Consider the following 20,529-nt stretch of genomic DNA (forward strand, 5'->3'; position numbering starts at 1 on the left):
TTTTCAAGCTCCTTCCGGGAAGAGATGTATCATAGATGCCCAGAGCCCCTTCCAGTGTAATTGGCACAAACATTCAATAAAAGAAATGCAACTGCTAGTTCAAGAAAAATGTATCATCATTCACTGGATTAAAACATCTTTCTGAGAAGCCCATATCTTTCAGAGTAAATTTCAATGTCTTGGTACAAAGGTACAAATGACGTTACTTTTTTTCTTGTCAGCATACACTTTTAATGGAGTCAACTCAAAGCTTGCAAGCCAGCAGGCCATGTTTGGAAGGCGATCCCAAGGAGGACGAAGAAGGGGCAGGTCTCCCAGAGAGAGCAAAGGAATTTGCTGAGATAACCCCATTACTTGAGGCATTCGATTGTTAATGTCTCCTTCCATGTGCCACTGAGCTATGATCTGAGAGCACTGTTAGCATTCAAGCCTGATAAAGTCACCCTCATTGGAAAAACCCACTGTTACCTCATTAAACTTGAAAAATAGAAGGCCCTAGAACACTTGGAGATATTTTCGGCTTAAAAATGTAGCTTTTTTTTCTTTCTAAGGGAATTTAAAACAGTTATCTAATTGCATGGTGAGCCTTCCTGACTGGCTGCCCAGTGGGGTCAGAGCCAGAGGTTGAGGAGCATAAACTGCCCTCCAGCCTAGGAGAATTTCCTCCCTTAAGAGAAACTGTCATCAAACGCCTAATTGAGAGGTCAGTGGTCTTAGGCCAAGCAGGAGATAAGCCACTAGCCATATGCAGCTAGGTTGGCTTTGATCTGCCAGGCCTTTGGGTGCAGAAAGAAAGCCATCCATGGGCTGGAGGCTGGCTAATCTCCTTCAAGATAAACTAGAGCTATTTGGCTGGGACAGGGGCTCCAGAACAGAGGGGATGTCTCCCAGTGTGCTGGGTCCAGACTAGCTAATGAGTTAGTTGGGGATTGCCAGACCTCCTCATGCTCTCTGACCATGCTCCTGACCACGGTTCTCTACCACCATCCCTCGCCACACTGCTTAATGACTGGGTCCCTGGTCCTGATGATGCCTGTTCCGAGGCAAAGTCCTAAAGAGAAACCCATTACACCCCTCCAGAGCTGCCAGCATTCCTTCTTGGGGACTGCTTTGGAAGATGTCCAGTGAGTGGCTTAAGCATGAAGCAATTAAGGAGCAACAGAGGGCTTGTCTAGAAGCCATAAGAAAAGACCAAGAAGGGGGAAGGAAAGAGAACAGAAGAGGAACAGAACTGGAGGCCCTTGTTACTCTGAATCGCAGGGGAATAGCAAGTGTATTTCAGAATACACTATCAACCGTTTCTTTTTCTTCTTCCTCTTCTCTCTTTATGTTCTTCTTTCTCTACAGCAAAAGGCCGATGTAATGGAAATTAGTTGGGATACATCCAAGGAAGGGAATCTGTCTGCCAGAAAAGACAGGTTTTCAGAAGCCAGTCAGTGCTGCTTGGCCTCCTGCTTGCTATGACGCGGCCAACGTGGTTGATTCCCAGTACAGGAATCTTCACAGACAGGAAGCACCAGGCCAGCTGGATGGAGAAAGTCATAAGTATCTCAGACAAGAGATGATCCCCGCCACCATCAGGAGCAGGAGCCTGCTTAGGACATCACAAAGTATTGCTTTATAATGCTTCAAATAGATGGATTAGGTATTTGAGGCACTTTGCAGTGTCTAAGTCCACCTCCATGAATAGTGTTTGGGGCACAGGCTCTACTACAGTTGGCACAATTCAGAATATACCTGGGACCTCTACTTGACAAGTTCTGACATAATGACTGTACTCACCCAGCCAGAAGGCTTGACCCTCCCCCCTCAGTCCACCAATGCCAGCGCCCAAGCACTGGTGGACACAAGAGCATCTTTGCTAGAAATGACAACAAGGCAACCATGCTGCATTCCATGTGTGCAATGTGAGGTTGAACTGCCTGGTACCATCTAGCTTTGACCTTAAGATTCTGTAAAACATCACGAAATAGGTTAAGCTATTTCCTGTTTCCCCCTTTAGGCTTTTAGAGTGGGGTTCAAGAAGGCTATATGATTTAGTTAACAAAGATTGCCTTGATGATAAAAATATAAAGACTACTTGACACCTAGGGCTATGGGTATAAATCAGAAAGCATAGCAGAGTCACCATTCTGCAGAGTGTCAATATTGGTTTCCACTTTAAAATGTCATTATCTTTGGGGATATAGAAAGGAAAGGGACCTTAGAAGATAGCTCTCGTCCAGTCCAGGAGTTCTTCACAGAAGGACATCTAGCTCTAGACTTTTCGACACCTGATACCTATTCCTCTATGTACATGACCATCTCAGATGAGCAGCTTCATGCTTGACTGAGGGAGTATCCACCTTCCAAACTATTTCCAGTTACCATGACAGAGGAAAAGAGAATGGCGTTTATCCTACTCCAGCTCTTTATTGATCAAATCAAGCCACATGGTCACAGTTAACTTCGAAAGGGATGGGTCAGGGAAAAAGAAGGGAGAGAGAAAGGGGAGATGCCTAAGTGGCCTTCCCAGTGCTCCTCTTGTGGAGCTGCTGGGGGGTGGGGGAGGAGTGCTCGATGCTAATCTTAACTGTCAATTTCATCAGATCTAGAACTACCTGGGAGATGGTCCCCTGTGAGAATTATTTCCATCACGTTAGTTTAATTGGCAAGACTTGCACATTGTGGGTGGCATCATTCTCTAGACTAGGACTCTGGACTGTATAAAAAGGAAAAAGCAAGCTAGGCACAAGCACTTACTATTCTTACTTCCTGAACATGATTGTGATGTGACCAGAGCTGCATCAAGCTCCTACCATCTTGTTGACCTACCATGATGGACTGTATCCTCAAATGTGAGCCAGAGTAAACCTGTTCTTTATTAAGCTGGGTTGTTTTGTTTTTTTTTTTTTTCAGGTTATTTTATCACATCAGTGGAAAAAAGTCACTAATACCAAAAGGTTTTGGGAAATGATGATCAATATGCTCCAACAATGATTTGAATTTGTTGATGTCCTCCTTGATCTATTTCGTTAAATACACGATTTTCTATCCACTGAGGAAAGGTCTTAGCTTAACGGAGCTGGATAACAATAATCTGTAATGACATGGGGGTTGGTCTGGAAGAAGCACTTTTGAAGACTTTAACAAAAGATTTAACAAATGGGAATGCAGCTTGTTTTGGAGTGCTGGGGTTATGACCAGTTATGATAGTCTCACCATTAATATTCTCCCCTTTCTCCCCTTCCTCCTCACCGACTTGTTGCTCACAGTGAGGGGAGAGAGGAGAAAAAAACAACAGAACAGCAAGGAAGAAATCTGCAAGTGGTGTAGCAAGAATTCTTAAAAGTATAGCACAGTACTTTAGAAAAAAAACAAAGAACTTTCCGGAAAAAAGTCTTTGAGGTTCCTTCCCCCAGCCCCGACCCCAGAAGATAAAGAATTTACAAATAAACCCCAAAACCTCAAGGCTGGTCCCTTTTCTTCCATCTCAAATTCCTCCACTCACTCTTGTGGAGCTCTCTGGAAAGAAGTCTCCTTAACGCATGGAATTTTAATGATGATTTCTAAGCACCCAGAATTCCTGAAGAAGGCCAAACTCCCCTACTTTAATAACATTTATCTCTAAGATATGCATTGCCTCATCATTATCATCAATCGGATATTTTCCCAAAGGAAAAAAAATTAATTGCCTACCAGACATGTTTTGAAATGTTTATATGTCGCTTTGTATAAGCACAAAAGTAAGTCTTTGGGAGGCTGTTTATAAGTTACCAAAGTGTTAGTAAACTATGGTTTAGGGCTGATAAGGTTCATCTGACAGTCATCACTGAAACTGTTGCCTCAATAATAAACAGGACCTTTTAGCATCCCTTCTTTCAAGCATGCCTCTCTGGATTAAAAAGCATTTCTTGTCACAAGAGGAAATGGGATGCTACACTGGCTTGTTTGTTGTAGTGTTTAAGAGAAATGATCTTTTTGTGACCCAGTATCTCACGGTGTAGAGTGTCTGCCGGGTCAGACATAGGCATGTCCCTGGGCTTCATTTCTCTTCATTTTCAGAATGGTGATGGTAATTTTCTTCTCTTGGTGGGGTTCCTGAAAAGACTAAATGAGCTGTGATTCAAAAGGCATCACGGACAGTTCTAGAGTAAGTCTTCAGTGTGTCAGAGACCCCTGTGTAGATCACGACCTTACTCCTGAGACAATACCATTGCTGTGAAACCTCACATGGGTCCTTGTCAGGGGGCAGACCTTGCAATTCAGTGCTTAGAATGGAAGGAAGGAATTCAGGAGACCTTGGTCCTTGGCTTGGGGCCAGATCTGTCACTAACTTGAGTAATTTTGAATGGGTCACAGGGCCCACTGCACCTCCGCCTCCACATCCAAGTGCAAGAAGGCTGATAAGATTTTTGCATCCCAGCATCTGCCCTTCAAATAATTCTTCATCATGAATAGAAATGGAGAAAGCTGACAAGGGAGCAATGCTCCGACTTTCACAGAGTTCTCCCCGAAGGGACCCCATTCTTTCACGTCTGTGACGTCACCTGGGTGGTAAATGGAGCCTGGGCTTTCATAGTGATGCGTCCTGCTTGTCTTGTATGGAGGATCCCAGTGGTACTTCCCTGAACAGACCATCAATGAACATGGACACCTCATGTAAGGATTCTAGTATCTCCCATTCTTATGGTGTCAGTACACTTTCTATACTACTCTTGGCATATGATGACAACTATAAGCACAACTCTTTGAAAACAGCCAACATGGCTGCTGACCCTCCCTGTAGGATCCTTCTAGAATCGAGCATATAGGATTGCTCTAGCAAGTTAGTATTTAGATCCCGATTCCTCTACCGCACTTACTAATTTAATTACATCAAGCAACTTTCTTAACCTCACTGTCTGTTTCAGTCCGGGTGGCAATAACAGCGCCTTACTTTTAACACCGTTAAAGACCCAGACCACGGAACTCACTGGAAACCTCTAACAAACTGTCATTATACTCAGCATCGAGACAATGCAAGTCCATTTCCCTTAGTGACTGACTGTTTAACTGCTTGCTCTGATTTGTCCCAGCATTGTGACAATGCCCATCCACCTTTGGGGCTTCCTTGCCCTGACCCAGTTTCAAGACCAAGAGTATCCAATTGTGTCCATGTTGACTCATTAATCACTCTGTTTCTGAACAAAAAGGCGGCACATTGTCATTCCCTTCAGACTGGAGGCTGGCAACCATTGCTCTCTGGGAGTTGATGCTCTCCTGCCCACCGCTACCCAGGACTTCTTTAGCTTCCAAGGCTGCACACTGCACATCCTCACAGGACAAAAGACAGGAATCCATAAACATCATCTGCTCGACAAAGCAAAACCGCAGGCTTGCTTTTTGGTTCAGGTCATGGACCAGCACAGCCCATTCTTCCGTGGGTGGGCAGCACCACGGTGGGGGGGGGTACTTGTTGCATTGTTCATAACATGAGGAAGAAAAAGATTTAGTTCTTTTCATTAGAGCCAACCTTGAGGAAGGAAGTGAGAAAGGTTTGCAGACTCACAGCAGGCTCCTGGCCTGCACTCCATGGGGCCCACTCCTCTGTCTATACCACTGCCCTGCCTGCAGCTTGACAGAAGCTTTATGCAATAAAGATAGAAAAGGATTAGACTTAGTTAGAGAATATATGCATTTGACAGAAGCTCACATCTGGATTTCTTGATCATCATATGGATATGCATCCTGCCCTCTTGAGCAAACTCAGGGAATCTCCACCTAAAGAATTTCACTACTGCTGAATGTAATCAAGATCTGCATGGCAGGGGTGGAAAGCTGTGTGGAAGTGGGGGCAGTTAGAGATCATTGCATCGCAGTGCACACCCATGTAATTTGTGTGTGTGTGTGTGTGTGTGTGTGTGTGTGTGTCCATCCCTTGGAAGACATCAAGAAATGGCCATGTGCCCCAAGAAACTACTGATCTTGGTTTTAAAAAAAGAATCTTTTTTTTTTTAATCCTAAGTGTGATTAGATAAAGTAGATGGCTGTTTGCTTTTCTGGGTCCTGAGAAGAACTACAGTTTCCATTTTGATTAGGGGCAATCATGTGCCAATGATCCTTAACTGCCCCTGCTTCCACACAGTGCTCAACCCCTGCCATACAGAGATCTTGGCTGCATTCAACAATAGTCAAATTCTTCATGTGACAATTCCCTGAGTTTGCCCAGGAAGGCATGATACATAGTACACACTTGGTGCTCAATTAATGACATGGTCATCGTTGAATCTAAGAAACCATTTCAGTCTCACTAGATAAAGACGAGCTTTTCCCACTTTGGGTTCTAGCTGCATCCCAGGCCTTGGGGAGCTATCATAGCTGATGTCCTATTTCTAATTCTAGTAATACATTCATGGAGGGCTCTGCTTCCCAGAGAGTTGCTGGTGCAAAGCTTTTAGGGATCTGATTTCTCCATGGTTTGTGCTGGTAGTCTATGTTGGAGCCAGAAAAGATGGGAAACCCCTGCCTCCCATTAATATCCGCAGAAGGCTTTAGCAATTTTCTAAGATACTGTGGCTTTAAAAGCTACTTGCCATTCAACCCCATTAGGACCTTCTAGCTCTATACTGGGGGGGGGGGGGGAAGCAAAATCAACAAAAGAACAAAAAGTTCTAAAAAATCTAATAAATTACAATTGCTTTTGAAAGAATTTCAATGCATTTTCTTATATCTCTCACATCAGCATATTTTCACATTTTCCCTAAAAAGTAGATTAAGAAACTATCATTTGACCCACAGTGGGAACAACAGAATCTGAGGTGTGGCCTGTGTAGAGGCATCTGCATGGCTTTGCAAGGCCATCCAGATGGCTTTAGCCTTTGAGTGTTCTTGCATCGGTTGGGTCAGACAGATGAGGTACCTAGAAGCCGGTGTAACCAGGAGACTGCTTTGCACGGGCGACCATTAGTGAGGAGTCAGCTTTTTATGCCACAAAGTGAGGCCTTTGGTCAAGAACAAAGTATATTGTTTTGTGGTGAGATGGACTCTGAAGCAATTGCTTGTGGAGGGGGAGTTGCTCTGAGTTTTAGCAATAAGCATTTGCACATCAAGGCAAAGCTAGTGCCCAGGGACAAACACATCTACAGAGGCATTAAACACATTAGGAAGTCATTAGAAATCACGCTGTTTTAGTCCCATTTCCACATCACAAAAGAGTGCAGTGCCAAGAAGTTACAGGGGGATTCATGAGATGGAGAAACATTTGAGGAAAGGCCCTGGGAATCTACAGGGGTTCAAAATCCAACTCTCACTGTCAAGAAGTACGCCAAATAGCTCAGCAGACACACTAGGTTTCCTTTTAAATGAGATGCTAGCCCAGGGAGCTCTTCTCATTCTCCAAATGCTGTCAATCAAAATAAACAACAGACCTATGTAGAATTTTAAAATCACCCAAAGATTACACATCTATATTGAAAACATTTAATGTCCACAATATATTCTTACCTTGTTCTGTGAAAAGCCAAGAAACAATATATTGGCCCAGTGGTTCTCAACCTATGGATTGTGGCTCCAACAGGACTCACATATCAGATATCCTGCATATCAGATATGTACAATTCATAATAGTGGCAAAATTAGAGTTTTGAAGTAGCAATGAAAATAATTTTATGGTTGGGGGATCACCACAACATAAGGAACGGTATTAAAGGGCTCCAGTGTTAGGAAGGTGGAAAGCCATTGCATTAGCCTTGATGGTCCTGGCTTATTGCTACACAGGGCTTGGCAGCTGAATTTTCACAGATCTCCAGGACAGGACATGTGCTCTGCTCCCCTACCTCCACCATGTCACCAGAGATTCTGGAAGAATCAGGGACGTTTGAAGCTAAGGCATTTACACCACAACGAACTCCTCCCTTCTCCCTCCGAAAGGAAAGACTGAAAATATCAGAGGCAGCGTGGCACTGAATCCGGAGGCACCAATCATATAACCCACAGATTGTATGGTACCTCTTGGCTCTGCTGCCCCTTGCTGTGATGGCTAATTCTATGTACCAACTTGACTGGGTCACAGAGCACCCACATATCTGATCAAATATTATTGTGGGTATATCTAAAAAGTTGTTCTTAGATAGAGATAACTCTTGCTTTGGAAGATCTAGTAAGGTGCACAGCTCTTCCTTGGGAGATTGGGCCTCCTCCTTGAAGGCTTGAATATAACTTACAGACAGTTCTCCTGAGAGGATTAGAGAACTCCCTGCCTGTTGCCTTGAGCTGGGACATTGTTTTTTTGTTTTTCCCCCCAGTCTTTAGAGTAGTCCTCTTGGGTCTTATGCTTTCTGATTGTGGAATTGGGGCTTGTGTTACAGACCTGGGGTTCTTTGTTGGAACTGGACTTTATCTTAGGAGCCAGAGAAGATGCAAAATAAATCATTGCAAAGGACATGGAGATAGTCCACTCTGCCTAGCTTCCATTCCTCCATAAGAAGTGTAAGCAGAGTTTGGATTGGACTCAGTGCATGTAAACACCCATCCAAGGGCCTCACACTCGATGAAGATATGAAAATCAGTGGTTAGTTTCATCCTGTGTGACTGGAACTCTTCGGTTACAAAAGTCACTCAACCATAGTCTCAAGATCACGTACACATTCACTCACGCACACAAAAGCAAACTGAGTTGTAACTCCTTAATAGAAATTTCTTACAATGACAAGGAGAAAGGGAAATTGGACTCCTCGCAAAAAAAAATTGCACACTGGGATCACCAAGAAAAGGGACCACTACTGAAAAGGAAAAGACTCTTGGTTCTGACATCTGACTCACTCTTCTCCTTCATCTTGGGAAACATGGCAAGCCATTGAAGTAGCTTACCAGAACCATGACGCAGAAACATTATCTTTAGATGATGTCTCTAGCCAAAAATAATTTCTAAATGGAAAAAATACCATCCAGAGTCATTGCATGCCCCTCCCTCTGCCCCTGAACAATAGAACAAAGATCATTTACAGTTGTACTTGGGGTCTAATCATAACCCGTTCTGAATACAACTGTGGTGGTAAGGAGTTTGCCTGCTATTTTAAGACCATAATTATTTTTTAATAGCACTATCCTTTCTTTCCGTTAAGTCGGTGTCAGTGAACCAGAGCTTGGCAAAAGGCAGCGGAGGGGGGGGGGAGATATACACTGCCAAAAGTTGACTGATAAAAGAAATATGCCTTTATTCTTAATCTCTGTAACCAAAATGAAAGGGCTAAGAGAAACCAGGAAATATAACAAATGACAGCTATTAATTTAGCGGAGGTGTGATTTGCATAGTAATGTCGGAAGTGTGTTGTTGATTATGGCATCGGCTCTGTCATTACAACCCTGAGAAATGTGCAGAGCCCTGTGGCACCTCCCACCATGAACCCATCTAATAGCAAAACAATCTTCAGGGAAGACGTTACTCCATCTTCCCAAACTCACAACACTAATCAGGATATTCTCCCTTTTGAAAGAAATAGTTTTTTCTTACAAGTGTGCATCTGGGGGACAGCATTGGAGAGTAGAGGAGCTTGCGGCCAAGCCTGATGACCAGAATTAGAGCCCTGGAACCTACCTGGTGAAAGGAGAGGAACCACGTCCACAAGTTTGACCTCTAATGACCTCACACACCCCAAGACACAAATGTGTGCCCACTCACAGACATATATAATAAATAAATGAAATAAGCCATCTGAAACAATATATATATTCACTTTATTTTTGCTTAAGATGCTATTTTTCTAACATTCACTTTTTATCGTGGTAGGGAGGTGAGTAGGCACATGCTGTGGGGTGTGTACGGAAGTCAAAGACAATTTGCAGGAGTCAGTTCTCTCTCTCTTCTCATCATGCAGGCTCCAGGGATCAAACTCAGGTTGTCAGGGTTAGCAGCAGGCACCTTGCTATCTGAGTTCCCTTGCTAGCCCAAGCCTCATATGTTATGAACCATCTCCCCCTCCCCATACATACGCACATTTAACTCACATATTGTGGAAGTAGCCACTGGGCTGCCAGTTCTAGGACCTATGCCATGTGACCCTCCTCAGCTGCTGCCTAAAGAGATAACAAGTGGAAATTCTAGAAAAGAAGCCTGAGAAGAAACTACCAAGCTAGAAGCAATAAGTCAGGAAAAAGACAGAACTATAAATAAGGGCTGAAAATTCTAGAAAAAAAATTTTTTTTTAATTTTAGTTTAATTCAATTTGGAGGTTGATTATTTTTCAGCTTTTCCATATTAAACGTGTTTGACCCACAAGTTCAGGGGCACACCTGCTTAATTTTTTTTTCTTGTGCTTTGTCTTTATGGCTTTTGGTTTCCACCTTCCTGTTTAAGGCATTCCCCCAAACCCCCGTCCTCCCGGAAGTTGTGTGTGATTGTTCTCAGCTGGGTGGGTTCACTGCCTCCCTCCCTCAGTCTGTAATCCTCAGCTCATATATCTCCGAACCTCTGCTGTGGCCGCTCTGCTTTCTCTTGTCATCTCTCCCTAAATATTTTTATTTTATTTGACAAACGTTTATAGAAACTAGCAGACACCCTAGGCACCAGCTATACACAGCATGGGGATGATTGAAACAGGCTCCCCGCCATCCCAAAGCATCCTGGTTGGTTTATACTGGACTAACATCACACATACTTTCAGTTTTTGGCCAGCATTGTGGGTGTCAGGGGTGAAGCTGTGTGGGGTAGGGGAAGAAAATGTCCCAGGGACTCCCTCCATTCCAGAGCCAGTGTCAACTGGAAGGGGGTGTACTCCAATGATCTGTTCCCTTAACCTTGCTTACTATAGCACAACAGAATCAGCAGTGATCAGCCCTGGTACTAAAGATGGAGAAACTAGTGTAAGACTAAGATTCACAAATGCTGGATGGACTCTAACACAGTACCTTTCTTACACAGTCTCTATGGTAGGGCTGTTTGTTTGTTTGTTTGTTTGTTTGTTTTAAGATTATATTTTCTCCCCATCTTCCTCCTTGAGTGCGCACGCATGTGGAGGTTAGAGGCCAACTTGCAGAAGTTGGTTCTCTCCTTCCACCATGTGGGCATCCCAGGCATTAAACTCAGGTCTTTGGGCTTGGCTCAGAGCACCCCTACCCTCTGAAACATCTCCTTGGTCCTCTAGGGTACTTTTGGTAAACCAGGAACTTTGCTCTCGGGTGCTGCAGTTCATCTTGCGAGGGCTCTACTCTCTGGTGAAGCTCCCTGGTTGCCATGGCATGGCTCACATTTGGTGCTAAGATCTATGTATTCGGTGCTTGGTTCCTAGCGTAGCTATGTAAGAGATGGTGACATTTTTTAAGAGGCAGAGCCAAGTGGGAGGTCCTTGTAGAAGAACCTGGGTCCTCCTGAGGACCAGCGAGCCAGAGAGCTGTGCTCACAGTGGCCTGAGGATGCTGTAGCCTGGGTGGATTAATTTGCAAGAGAGGAGTAAGGGATTTTCAAGGCACTGAGCCAACAGCCAAGGTCCAACAACATCCCCCCTCCCTCCTTTTTTTCTACAAAGAGCTCCATTCAATGAGTCTCACAATTGAACTTCACTGGCATACTTTCCTTACTTGGTACAGGGCCAAGGCATTTCCCCAAGGAGCCCTGGTCATGTCAGAGGTGGCTCGGAGTTGGTGAAAAGAGATCTGGGTTTAGTGGCTAGATAGTCATTTTATTACATGTTTTCCATTCAGCTGGCCAGGGGCTTATCTTCCCTTTAACTGTATTCTGCTCCAGTGTTGGCGGAGAAACAGGGGAGTGTGTGGGCCATATGCAAATGTCACACAAGCCTGTGCTTCTAAATCCGAAGATACCCCCCAGGTCTGTTTTTACCTTGGGGATAAGTACCTTGTGATATAGCCATTACTGTAGCAGAGTCATGTGCTCATGACCTGACCTAGTTAATTCCACTATAGGGTCTGAACTATGGGGGAGGGGGGGTGATGAGGGAGGATAGACTGATATGCAGCTGGCCAGAAAAAAAGTCTTTTGGGATTTTCAGCACCTTGGCACTTTGTCTTTTATCACCTTATCCATAGGGTTTAAGGGTAATTATGCTACCTACCAAAAAAAAAATCTAAATGAACCTCTTCTGTTATTCTTAAAAGCTCTTTCAAATCAGATTCCAAATGTACAGCTCAGCTTTTGGCTATGATCAAGACTACAAAATGACCTCAGCAGAAGAGCGGGGCAATCCGTCAATCATGTACGCTGCACACTTCAATAGCCGTGCCAACAATAATAACAGTGTAGGTGGGGGCTTCAAAAGCCTGCGCTTCTTATATTAAACTCCCTGTAGCACTGTGGGATTAAGATGAGTCAGAGAGTAAAGCAGTTTGTATGTTTGTGGGATTCTTCCCTTCAGAAACACTTGGACTGGGGTGAAGCGCATCCATATGTCTGTGAACCAAACTGCATCCCCAGGAAGCAGGTACTCCCCTTTAGCATCAATCCTCAGTTAGTGGACATTTCCAGTGACACTCTTGCAAGTTATTCCTGCACTTCCACAGGCAAGACTGGGAGCAAATACTTCCGCACTGCTGAGGAGCAAGTATAGTTAGATCCTGAAGGAAACGGAAAGGCATCTGTGTGTTTGCACTGCCCCCAAAGCAAAGCAAACCCCTCCCAGAGCTCTTCCTAATCTGATACCAAGCTGTGACAGTCATAGATGGAGATAGTCCCTTTGTAAAATAACAGATACTGCGGGAGAGCAAACAGCCTCCATGTGTTCTTCAATGATAGCACTTTCAAAAATAAATGTCATGCGTGTGTGTACGCATGCATGTGCCAGTGCATATGTGTGTGCACACATGTGTGTACATGCATCTAGAGGTCAAAGGACAATATCAGGTATTCCTCAGGCACTATTGATCTTGTTTTCTTCAAGACAAGGTCTGTCACAAACCTGGAACTTGGCAAACTGGCTAGGTGGGCTGATCAACCAGCCCTAAGGATCCACTTGTTTCCACCTTCCTAAGGAAAACTTAGACAAACCGCTCTTGGCCATTTGTTTTTCTGTTCTGTAGTCCCTACTGGGGGGAAAAAAGAGTCAACTCTGCTTAGATTCATTCAGCAAATAATTACCTTGCCTGGCATAGGCACATACCCCTGAGATGGTTCTGCATGATAGCTCAGAGGCAAGGAGGGGGGGGGCTGCAGCTCAAGTATCTGCAGGGCGGTGCTAGGGAGACCCTAGAGGGGCTGATATCTGGGCACAGAGATAAGAGGTGGGCAGAGGAGGGGATGGGAAAGGAGCCAGGCAGAGAGGAGCAGAGAACCTTGCCTGTATCCACCTTCAGCTATGACGAGGATATACAGTGTCTGAGCTCCTCAGCCCTGAGTGGGAAGGAGTTCTGCCTAAGTGTGGGCAGAAGGCCATCAGGACAGGCCACCTAGGCTTTGAGACTTACAGAAGAACTTGGGTTTCCTCCTGAAGGGAGGGTGGCGGCAGTCACTCATCAGAGGATTAAAACATGATGTCTTGAGTTTTCATTCTCAGGGTAGTGTCTGAATTCCTGTCATCCTCTTTCCAGATTGCTTGAGATGGGATTCTGAAACAAGATCTGAGCTGGGGAGCAGGTTCAGAGAATGAAACATGCTTGCCACACATGGTGAGGACCTCAGTTCAAATCCCCAGAACCCATGTAAAGCAGGACAGGATAGCATGCACATCTATAATCCCAGTGTTCCTGGAGGGAGAGGCAGGAGGGGCCCCAGAAGCTCAAACTAGCCCAGAATATGAAGCAGAAAGAGACCCTGTCTCAAACAAGGAATGAGGTGAGGGTTGACGCTGGAGGTTGTTCTCTGACCTACACACACACACACACACACACACACACACACACACACACACACACCATGGCTTTGCATGTATCCATGTTCTTACATGCACACATACTCTCACACACATACCATGGCATTCAAACACACACACACAGGTACATGCAGCATGATATTCATGCAGCCCCCACTCTCTCTCAAACACAAACATACTCACACACATGCTAAGGCATGCACATACTCACATTCACACCCACATATACACATTTATACTCAGTCACATACACACCCACACACATATAAAGATAAGATAGTCTTTAAGGGAAACTGGATCACAGGGAAATGAGGAGCAGAGCTGGAGGCCGTAGCCCAGCAGGCTGGCCTGAGGGCCATTTTCTCTGTAATACTCTCTCTGTATGGTCCTGTGATTTTGATGTCTACAGTCTCAGGTGGCTCAGGGCTCCCAGGAAGGTGCTTTTTGTGTGATGAGATGCCCACTTCATCAAATGGCATAGTCCCCCAATGCCAACCATGAGGTGGACTGGTTAACACCTGTGGCACTAGCCATTCAAGCTTTTCATCCAGACTTTGTCACATGGAAGAGCCCCTGCGATTCACTGGACTTGGGGAAACTTGCAGTCCATGGCTGTTGGCATTTCTAGACTCCAATTTCCTCATTTCTTACAAATAATAGATGTTTATCTTTAGGTCAATATGATAATAGCTAATGCTTGGAAAACTGAGGATTCCACAGTATGCAATGAGGCAACCACATCTTTGCCTCCTAGCCTAGGAAACCCCCAGAACTGAGACTTTTTGTCCTAAACACTCGTCAAAGCAAAAAATTAGCCACTGGTTTTCTACTCAGCCTTGAGGATAGTGGATCATTTAAGAATACTATGAGCTAAGAGGAAGTTACAAGTCTGTGATCTCAGTATTTGAGGCTGAGAAAGGAGAATCATGAAATAATGGCCAGCTCAGGATACATAGCAAGATGGAGGGAGACGGGGAGAGGGAGTTGGAGGGGGTAAAAGGAGGAAGAAAGGAAACAGAAAGGGAAGAAAGGGAAGAGGACATGAGGAGAGAGGACAGGAGGGAGGAAAGGGAAGGGAAGGGAAGGGAAGGGAAGGGAAGGGAAGGGAAGGGAAGGGAAGGGAAGGGAAGGGAAGGGAAGGGAAGGAAAAGGTGGAAGGGTAGAGAAATATGGAAGAGAAAGAAAAAGACAAGAAAGACATATAAACCATTGAAGGAACCAGATCCATTCTCTGTCCTGAAAGGATCCAGCTGAACCCTTCACAGAGGCAGCTGCTATTAGACATCCATGAGACTCTTCAGAGGTCGGCCTTTCCTTTTTAACTTCCAAAGGTTAGACGTGAGAGCAATACTCTCGTGACCTTTCTAGCTACCAGGACAGTGTGGCCCAGGCTTTAGCTGCCGCAATGCTCACTTTGATCAGAGCAGACTAACCGGCCTGCACATCTGCTGGAAGACTTTCCAGATAACTGAAGAAGTGAGGGAAAACAGGGACCATAAATAAAGTTAAATACCCCAGAGAAGACATCCACCCAAGCCGGCTGTGCTCTGCCCCACACAGTAACTCTTGTTTCTTGTGGTGTAGTAGAAAGGCTCGGCTCAGTCTTTCTAGTTTTGTCTGATTTGCTGAAAACACATTCCAGATAGGGGCCCCAGACCCTTGTCTCCTGCAATACTAATCAAAAGATTTAAGGTTTTGCAAAACACAGACCATACCAAAGTCGAGTCTCAATAAAATAAAATAAAATAAACCAGGCATACATCAGGGAAAATGATCTGAGCCAGCTGTTAGCTGACTACATGGGCTCTTGCCTGATGTCTTCTCTTAGAAATATTTTTTAATGGATATTTGATAGTAATTCCCATAATAAATGCTTGCCTATTTAACTTGATGAAATTTTAATGAAACCAAGTGAGTTTCTCTCAGATAAACCTGCGCGGGTTCCATAAATAGTATCTGAGCCATTGGGGCCTCTCGGCTTCTTCTACATCATAGCATTGGCTTAAAGACTCATACAGACTCCCTCAGAGTAGGTCCCACAAGCTCCAAGTTACACCTTGAAGGCCAGCTAATGACCAAAGACACTGACAGCATTCAGGACCTTTGAATCTTAAGACAGTACTAGCAAAGAACCAACCTCCAATCAATACAGTAGTAGGCATGTCATAATAAGCACTTGTTGTGTAGCCTACCACAGTCAAATAACTTTTCTCCTATTGAAATAATTAGAGTAGTCCCTTGAGAAACTGCTTCTCCCCTGGCATCTTCAATGCACATATACCAGTGGAGCCAACTCCAAGCCTGCATCCAATAGACCAGTGTCTCATACCTGCTTATCAGAGGGTCACACTGGTCTTGCACAGTGGTGGATTTAGGGTATAAGAACTATTGCATTCAAAGCCAATGAAAATCAAGTTTTAAGGAGAAAAAAATATATAGTCATTCATACTGCTACTAGGTTTGATCCTGGACCAAAGTGAGGCTTGGGTAGCCAGCTGGCTTGTTGCCCAGGAGATGAGGATCTGCTGAGAATGAAGCTCTCAAACAAAGAGGGAAACTGGGTCCTGAGGTCATTAGATGAGCTCTTGGGTCAAGCACATGCGATGTGACATATTCCTGTACTTTCCAATTGTGCACATCAACAAATTTTCTTTCCATGTATAAGCCAATGTAATATGAATTTTGTTTGATTTGTGAAAGGGGGAACTGTTTGCTGTACAAATGTCCATAGAAGTAAGAAATGCTGCTAACACACCCTTGAGCAATACATCAATAGAAACACAAAATGGGAAAGCACCCAAGCACACTGCCATGTAGGACACAGTCTTTCAGTAACAATGTATCTCAGTGTGGCAGGAGCTCTCTCATGTCTACCACGCTCCTGAATGAATGTCAAGTCTTCTTTTCAATCTATAACCTGAATGTAAACCAGCAAATAAGATAAAACTGGGAGGTTAATTATAAAGAAACAGAATAAAGATCCTAGCAATGTATTATGGGGCCAATGGGACAGAAGGCACACTATTTAAAATTAAATCATTACTGGGCTTTAATTTTAATGGTTGTGGAAAAGCTGGACCAAATACATCAAACAACTCTCTAAATAATAGTTGCAAATTGAATAGAGTTAGGAGAGCAATACATTCAGCAGCTATGGAGGGAATTCAGCCCACAAAGACAGAAAGTAAGCTGGGTGGGTTCTGTTATAAGCCTTTTCCTTGAAGGAATTGACCAATCAACGAAGTGTTAGGTGTTTCATGCAAAGTTGAATAGTCACAAATTAACTGTCTAGAATTAACTGACTTCAAAGGTGGGGTTGTGAGCAGGCTGAGCATCAGAAAATTGAGAGATGAAATTCCAGAAAGACTGAAGGGGAGTGCTCATATGTTCAAACACGTGTTGGCTAAATGCTTGGCTGACATCTGATCTGGAGGAAGACAAGAACATTCTACTGATCCTAAAAGAAAGACGCAGCCCAGAGCAGAGATCCCAGCTGCTGCTCTGGAACTGGAACCTTGAATCTAAGTCCTGCTATATTACAATGGCATGGTGACTGTAGTAGCTATTCCTGGTGGTCAAAATGACAATATTTGGAATGAACTACAATCCGGAATTGCAAGGCTCACCAGTGTCCCTTACCTGGAGGCTTGGAGATCCTTATCTGGATCTTGGTTTGAAGATCTTGAGCCATAGTGGCTATGGATTCCAGAAGATTGAATCTCGGAGTTTAAGGAACACACCTTTAATCTGGGCTACACCTTTCATCTGGGATTAAAGGTGTGGTGGAACACACCTTTAATCTGGGCTACACCTTCTGCTGGAGACAATATAAGGACATTGGAAGAAGGGAGTCTAGCTCTTGCTCCTGCTCCTTCGCCTGCTTGCTGCGTGAGACTGAGTAACTGCTAGATCCTTGGACTTCCATTCACAGCTGCGACTGAACAATTGTTGGGAATTGGGCTGCCGACTGTAAGTAAGTCATCAATAAATTCCTTTACTATCTAGAGACTATCCATAAGTTCTGTGACTCTAGAGAACTCTGACTAATACAGTGATTATTTCAGGATTTTTTTTTTTTTACTGAAATTTCAAAAAGGCCATCCTTAGGAATAAAGACCATGCCCAAGAGTGAAGAAGACATCCAAAATGAACCCCACTTAATAAATTATAAAAACCTCGTTCACAAAGTCCACAGGGACGAGTAACTGAATAACCTTCAGAGAAAAGACTACTCTCTATAAAAGAGGGCAACTGAATCTAGGATTTCTACAGTAGATTATCCACAGTGTTCAAGATCCATTATTAAGACTCAAAGGTGCATGGGTATTTGAGGGATAAGTCAGTATGGCTCAAATAAAATGTATGAAATTCTCAAAGATATGGCAACTGGACACGAAGACTGCAAAGGACATCAAAAAGCAATGAAGGATTCCCTTCAAAGCATAGAATGACAAAGGGGGAAAAGAAAAAAATGTGAATGCAGAATTCTATATCCAGAAAACTATCCTTCCAAACTGAAGGCAAAACAAAGACAGTTTTTATAACAATAAAATTTGTCTGGGAAGATGACCTATGCCTGTAATGTCAATATTTGGGAAGCAGAGGCAGGAAGATTGCTACAAAGTACAAGGCCAACCTGAGCTATACAGCAAGTTCCAGGCTAACCTGTGCTACAGTGAGATTCTATGTTAAATGGAGAACCAAACAACACAAAAATTGAGAAAATATGGTTGTTCGCCACCAATCACTCCAAGATGCTGGGGACATTCTTAGACCACCTTGACAAGGTAGATTGATGAGAATCAGGAGACAGCCAAGCTAGAGACACAGTATATCAGCCAAGGTTCTCTTGTGGAACAGAACTGATAAAATAAATATATATTTATTAGAGTGACTTACAAGCTGTGGTTCAGCTAGTCCAACAATGGTTGTCTACTAATGGAAGTTCCAAGAATCCAGTAGCTGTTCAGTCCATAACATGGGATGTCTCAGCTGGTCTTCAGTATACACCAGAATCTAGAAAAAGTAGGTTCTCATGTCAGTGAAGGAATGGACTTACTAGCAAAATTGAAAGCAAGCAGACAAAGAACAAGAGCTTCCATCTTCCATGCCCTTTATACAGGCTGTCACCAGAATGTGTGGTCCAGATCTGGACTAAATGTGAATCTTCCCGTCTCAAAAGATACAGATTAAAAGTGGGTCTTCCCACTTCAAATGACTTAACTGAGGAGAAAAAAAAACAAAAAAAACAAAAACAAAACAAAACAAAACAAAAAAACCTCATACGTGTATCTAGACACTTGGGTTTAGTTAATCTCAGATATAGTCAGGTTGACAGCCAAGAATAGCCATCACACACTAAAGGGCAGATATCAGAACACTAGGAATGGTCTACATGCCTTTTAGTGAGGGCTGGTATATTAAACTATGCAACGTCCAAATAAGGAACACAACATAGCTATGAAAAAGAATGAGGTAGACAAATATATCCTAATAGAGTAAAATCACCAAAAGCTCCTAGGAGAAAGCTAGGGGAAAGAAACAGCACAGTAGACATGCATTTGGTATGGCTAGGTAGCATGGAAGAGGTGAATGTATGCAAGCATGCATAAAACCTGCTCTGGATGGATTTGTCTTAAAAATAACATGGGGCTGAACAGATAGCTCAGTGAGTTAAGAACTGCTCTTGCAGAGGAACCCAGGCTCAATTCCCATACATATATTTGCATAAGTATTACACATATCCATGGCACTACATATGTGCATCTAATAGAGATCTACAATATAAATTAAATATCAGTATACAGTGCTGATTTATATATAATATACATAGCTAACCTGGGTTAATAACTTCTTCAACTAGGGTATGTGTTTATATATAATATGTATTCTACATTTGTATTTATATTGAGAGAATTTATCAGCTCACTTAGTTAAAAGTAGACAGTTACAAACTATCTTGGAACCAAAAAACCAGTCACCTTGCACAATAGAATATCTAAGATGAAAAGGCATGGTCCAGTAGCCCAACTTCTCACCCACATCCCCACAAAGCCAAAACATTTGGTACCCATGTTCAACGGTGGTCCGAAGAACCATGCAGAAGGAGGATGCCTTGTGGGCCACATGGAAAGCAAATGGCTGAATGCTTGGCCCAGCCTAAGATCTCTGATGTATACACAAAACAATCACACATCTCCGATTCAGGTTTGTTGAATGTTCTCAAGTCCCAAGAGGGGGGAAAAGGAGTCAAAAATAGCTCAGAGCTTTGGAAGCTGTTAGCGTAAGGCCTTCTCTGGCATACTTGTTTTTTCAACATTCAATGAACAAAAAGGCTCACTGTTTCGAGCACCCAGAGAAAGCCAAGTTTTCAGAAATGCAGTCACACTTCTGGCTGACGTCAGGACATTTTCCAACCCTGCTTTTACAGGCAGACGACCGGGTGGTCTGCCCGACCTCCCACACACTTCCCAGTGCCAACAGTTGTGTTTGTAAACCCGAGAATAATCACAAGTTTGTGTACTTGTGAAGGGTTAGATGTCCAGGACGCTCTGTGACAGGGGTGGGGGACACAAAGGTGAGCTCAGCCTCTCTTGCCAAAGAAACACTGAATCTTGGGATGGAACGGTCTATGTAAACAGATCCCTACATCCTTACGAAGAAGCAGAGCCAACCAAAGGCTCCTGCCACAGAAATTCAAGATTGATTTATTTCCACTGGGCAGATTAAAATACACAGTGTTTTCATGGGG

The 20,529-nt window shown here is 43.7% G+C and overlaps 1 long non-coding RNA gene across 2 annotated transcripts in view; it reads left to right on the top strand.

Annotated features, from left to right (window-relative positions):
• The window catches only part of Gm33323, a 28,401-nt gene extending 25,546 nt beyond the window's left edge, over positions 1-2,855 (top strand). For both annotated transcript variants that reach the window (XR_378523.4, XR_378522.3), the window contains exon 3: positions 1,348-2,855. This is a non-coding gene — a long non-coding RNA (predicted gene, 33323). The remainder of the gene's footprint in view (positions 1-1,347) is intronic.
• The last annotated feature ends 17,674 nt before the right edge of the window (positions 2,856-20,529 follow it).

The sequence above is a fragment of the Mus musculus genome, chromosome 7 (assembly GCF_000001635.26).
Source record: "Mus musculus strain C57BL/6J chromosome 7, GRCm38.p6 C57BL/6J".
Classification (NCBI taxonomy): domain Eukaryota; kingdom Metazoa; phylum Chordata; class Mammalia; order Rodentia; family Muridae; genus Mus; species Mus musculus.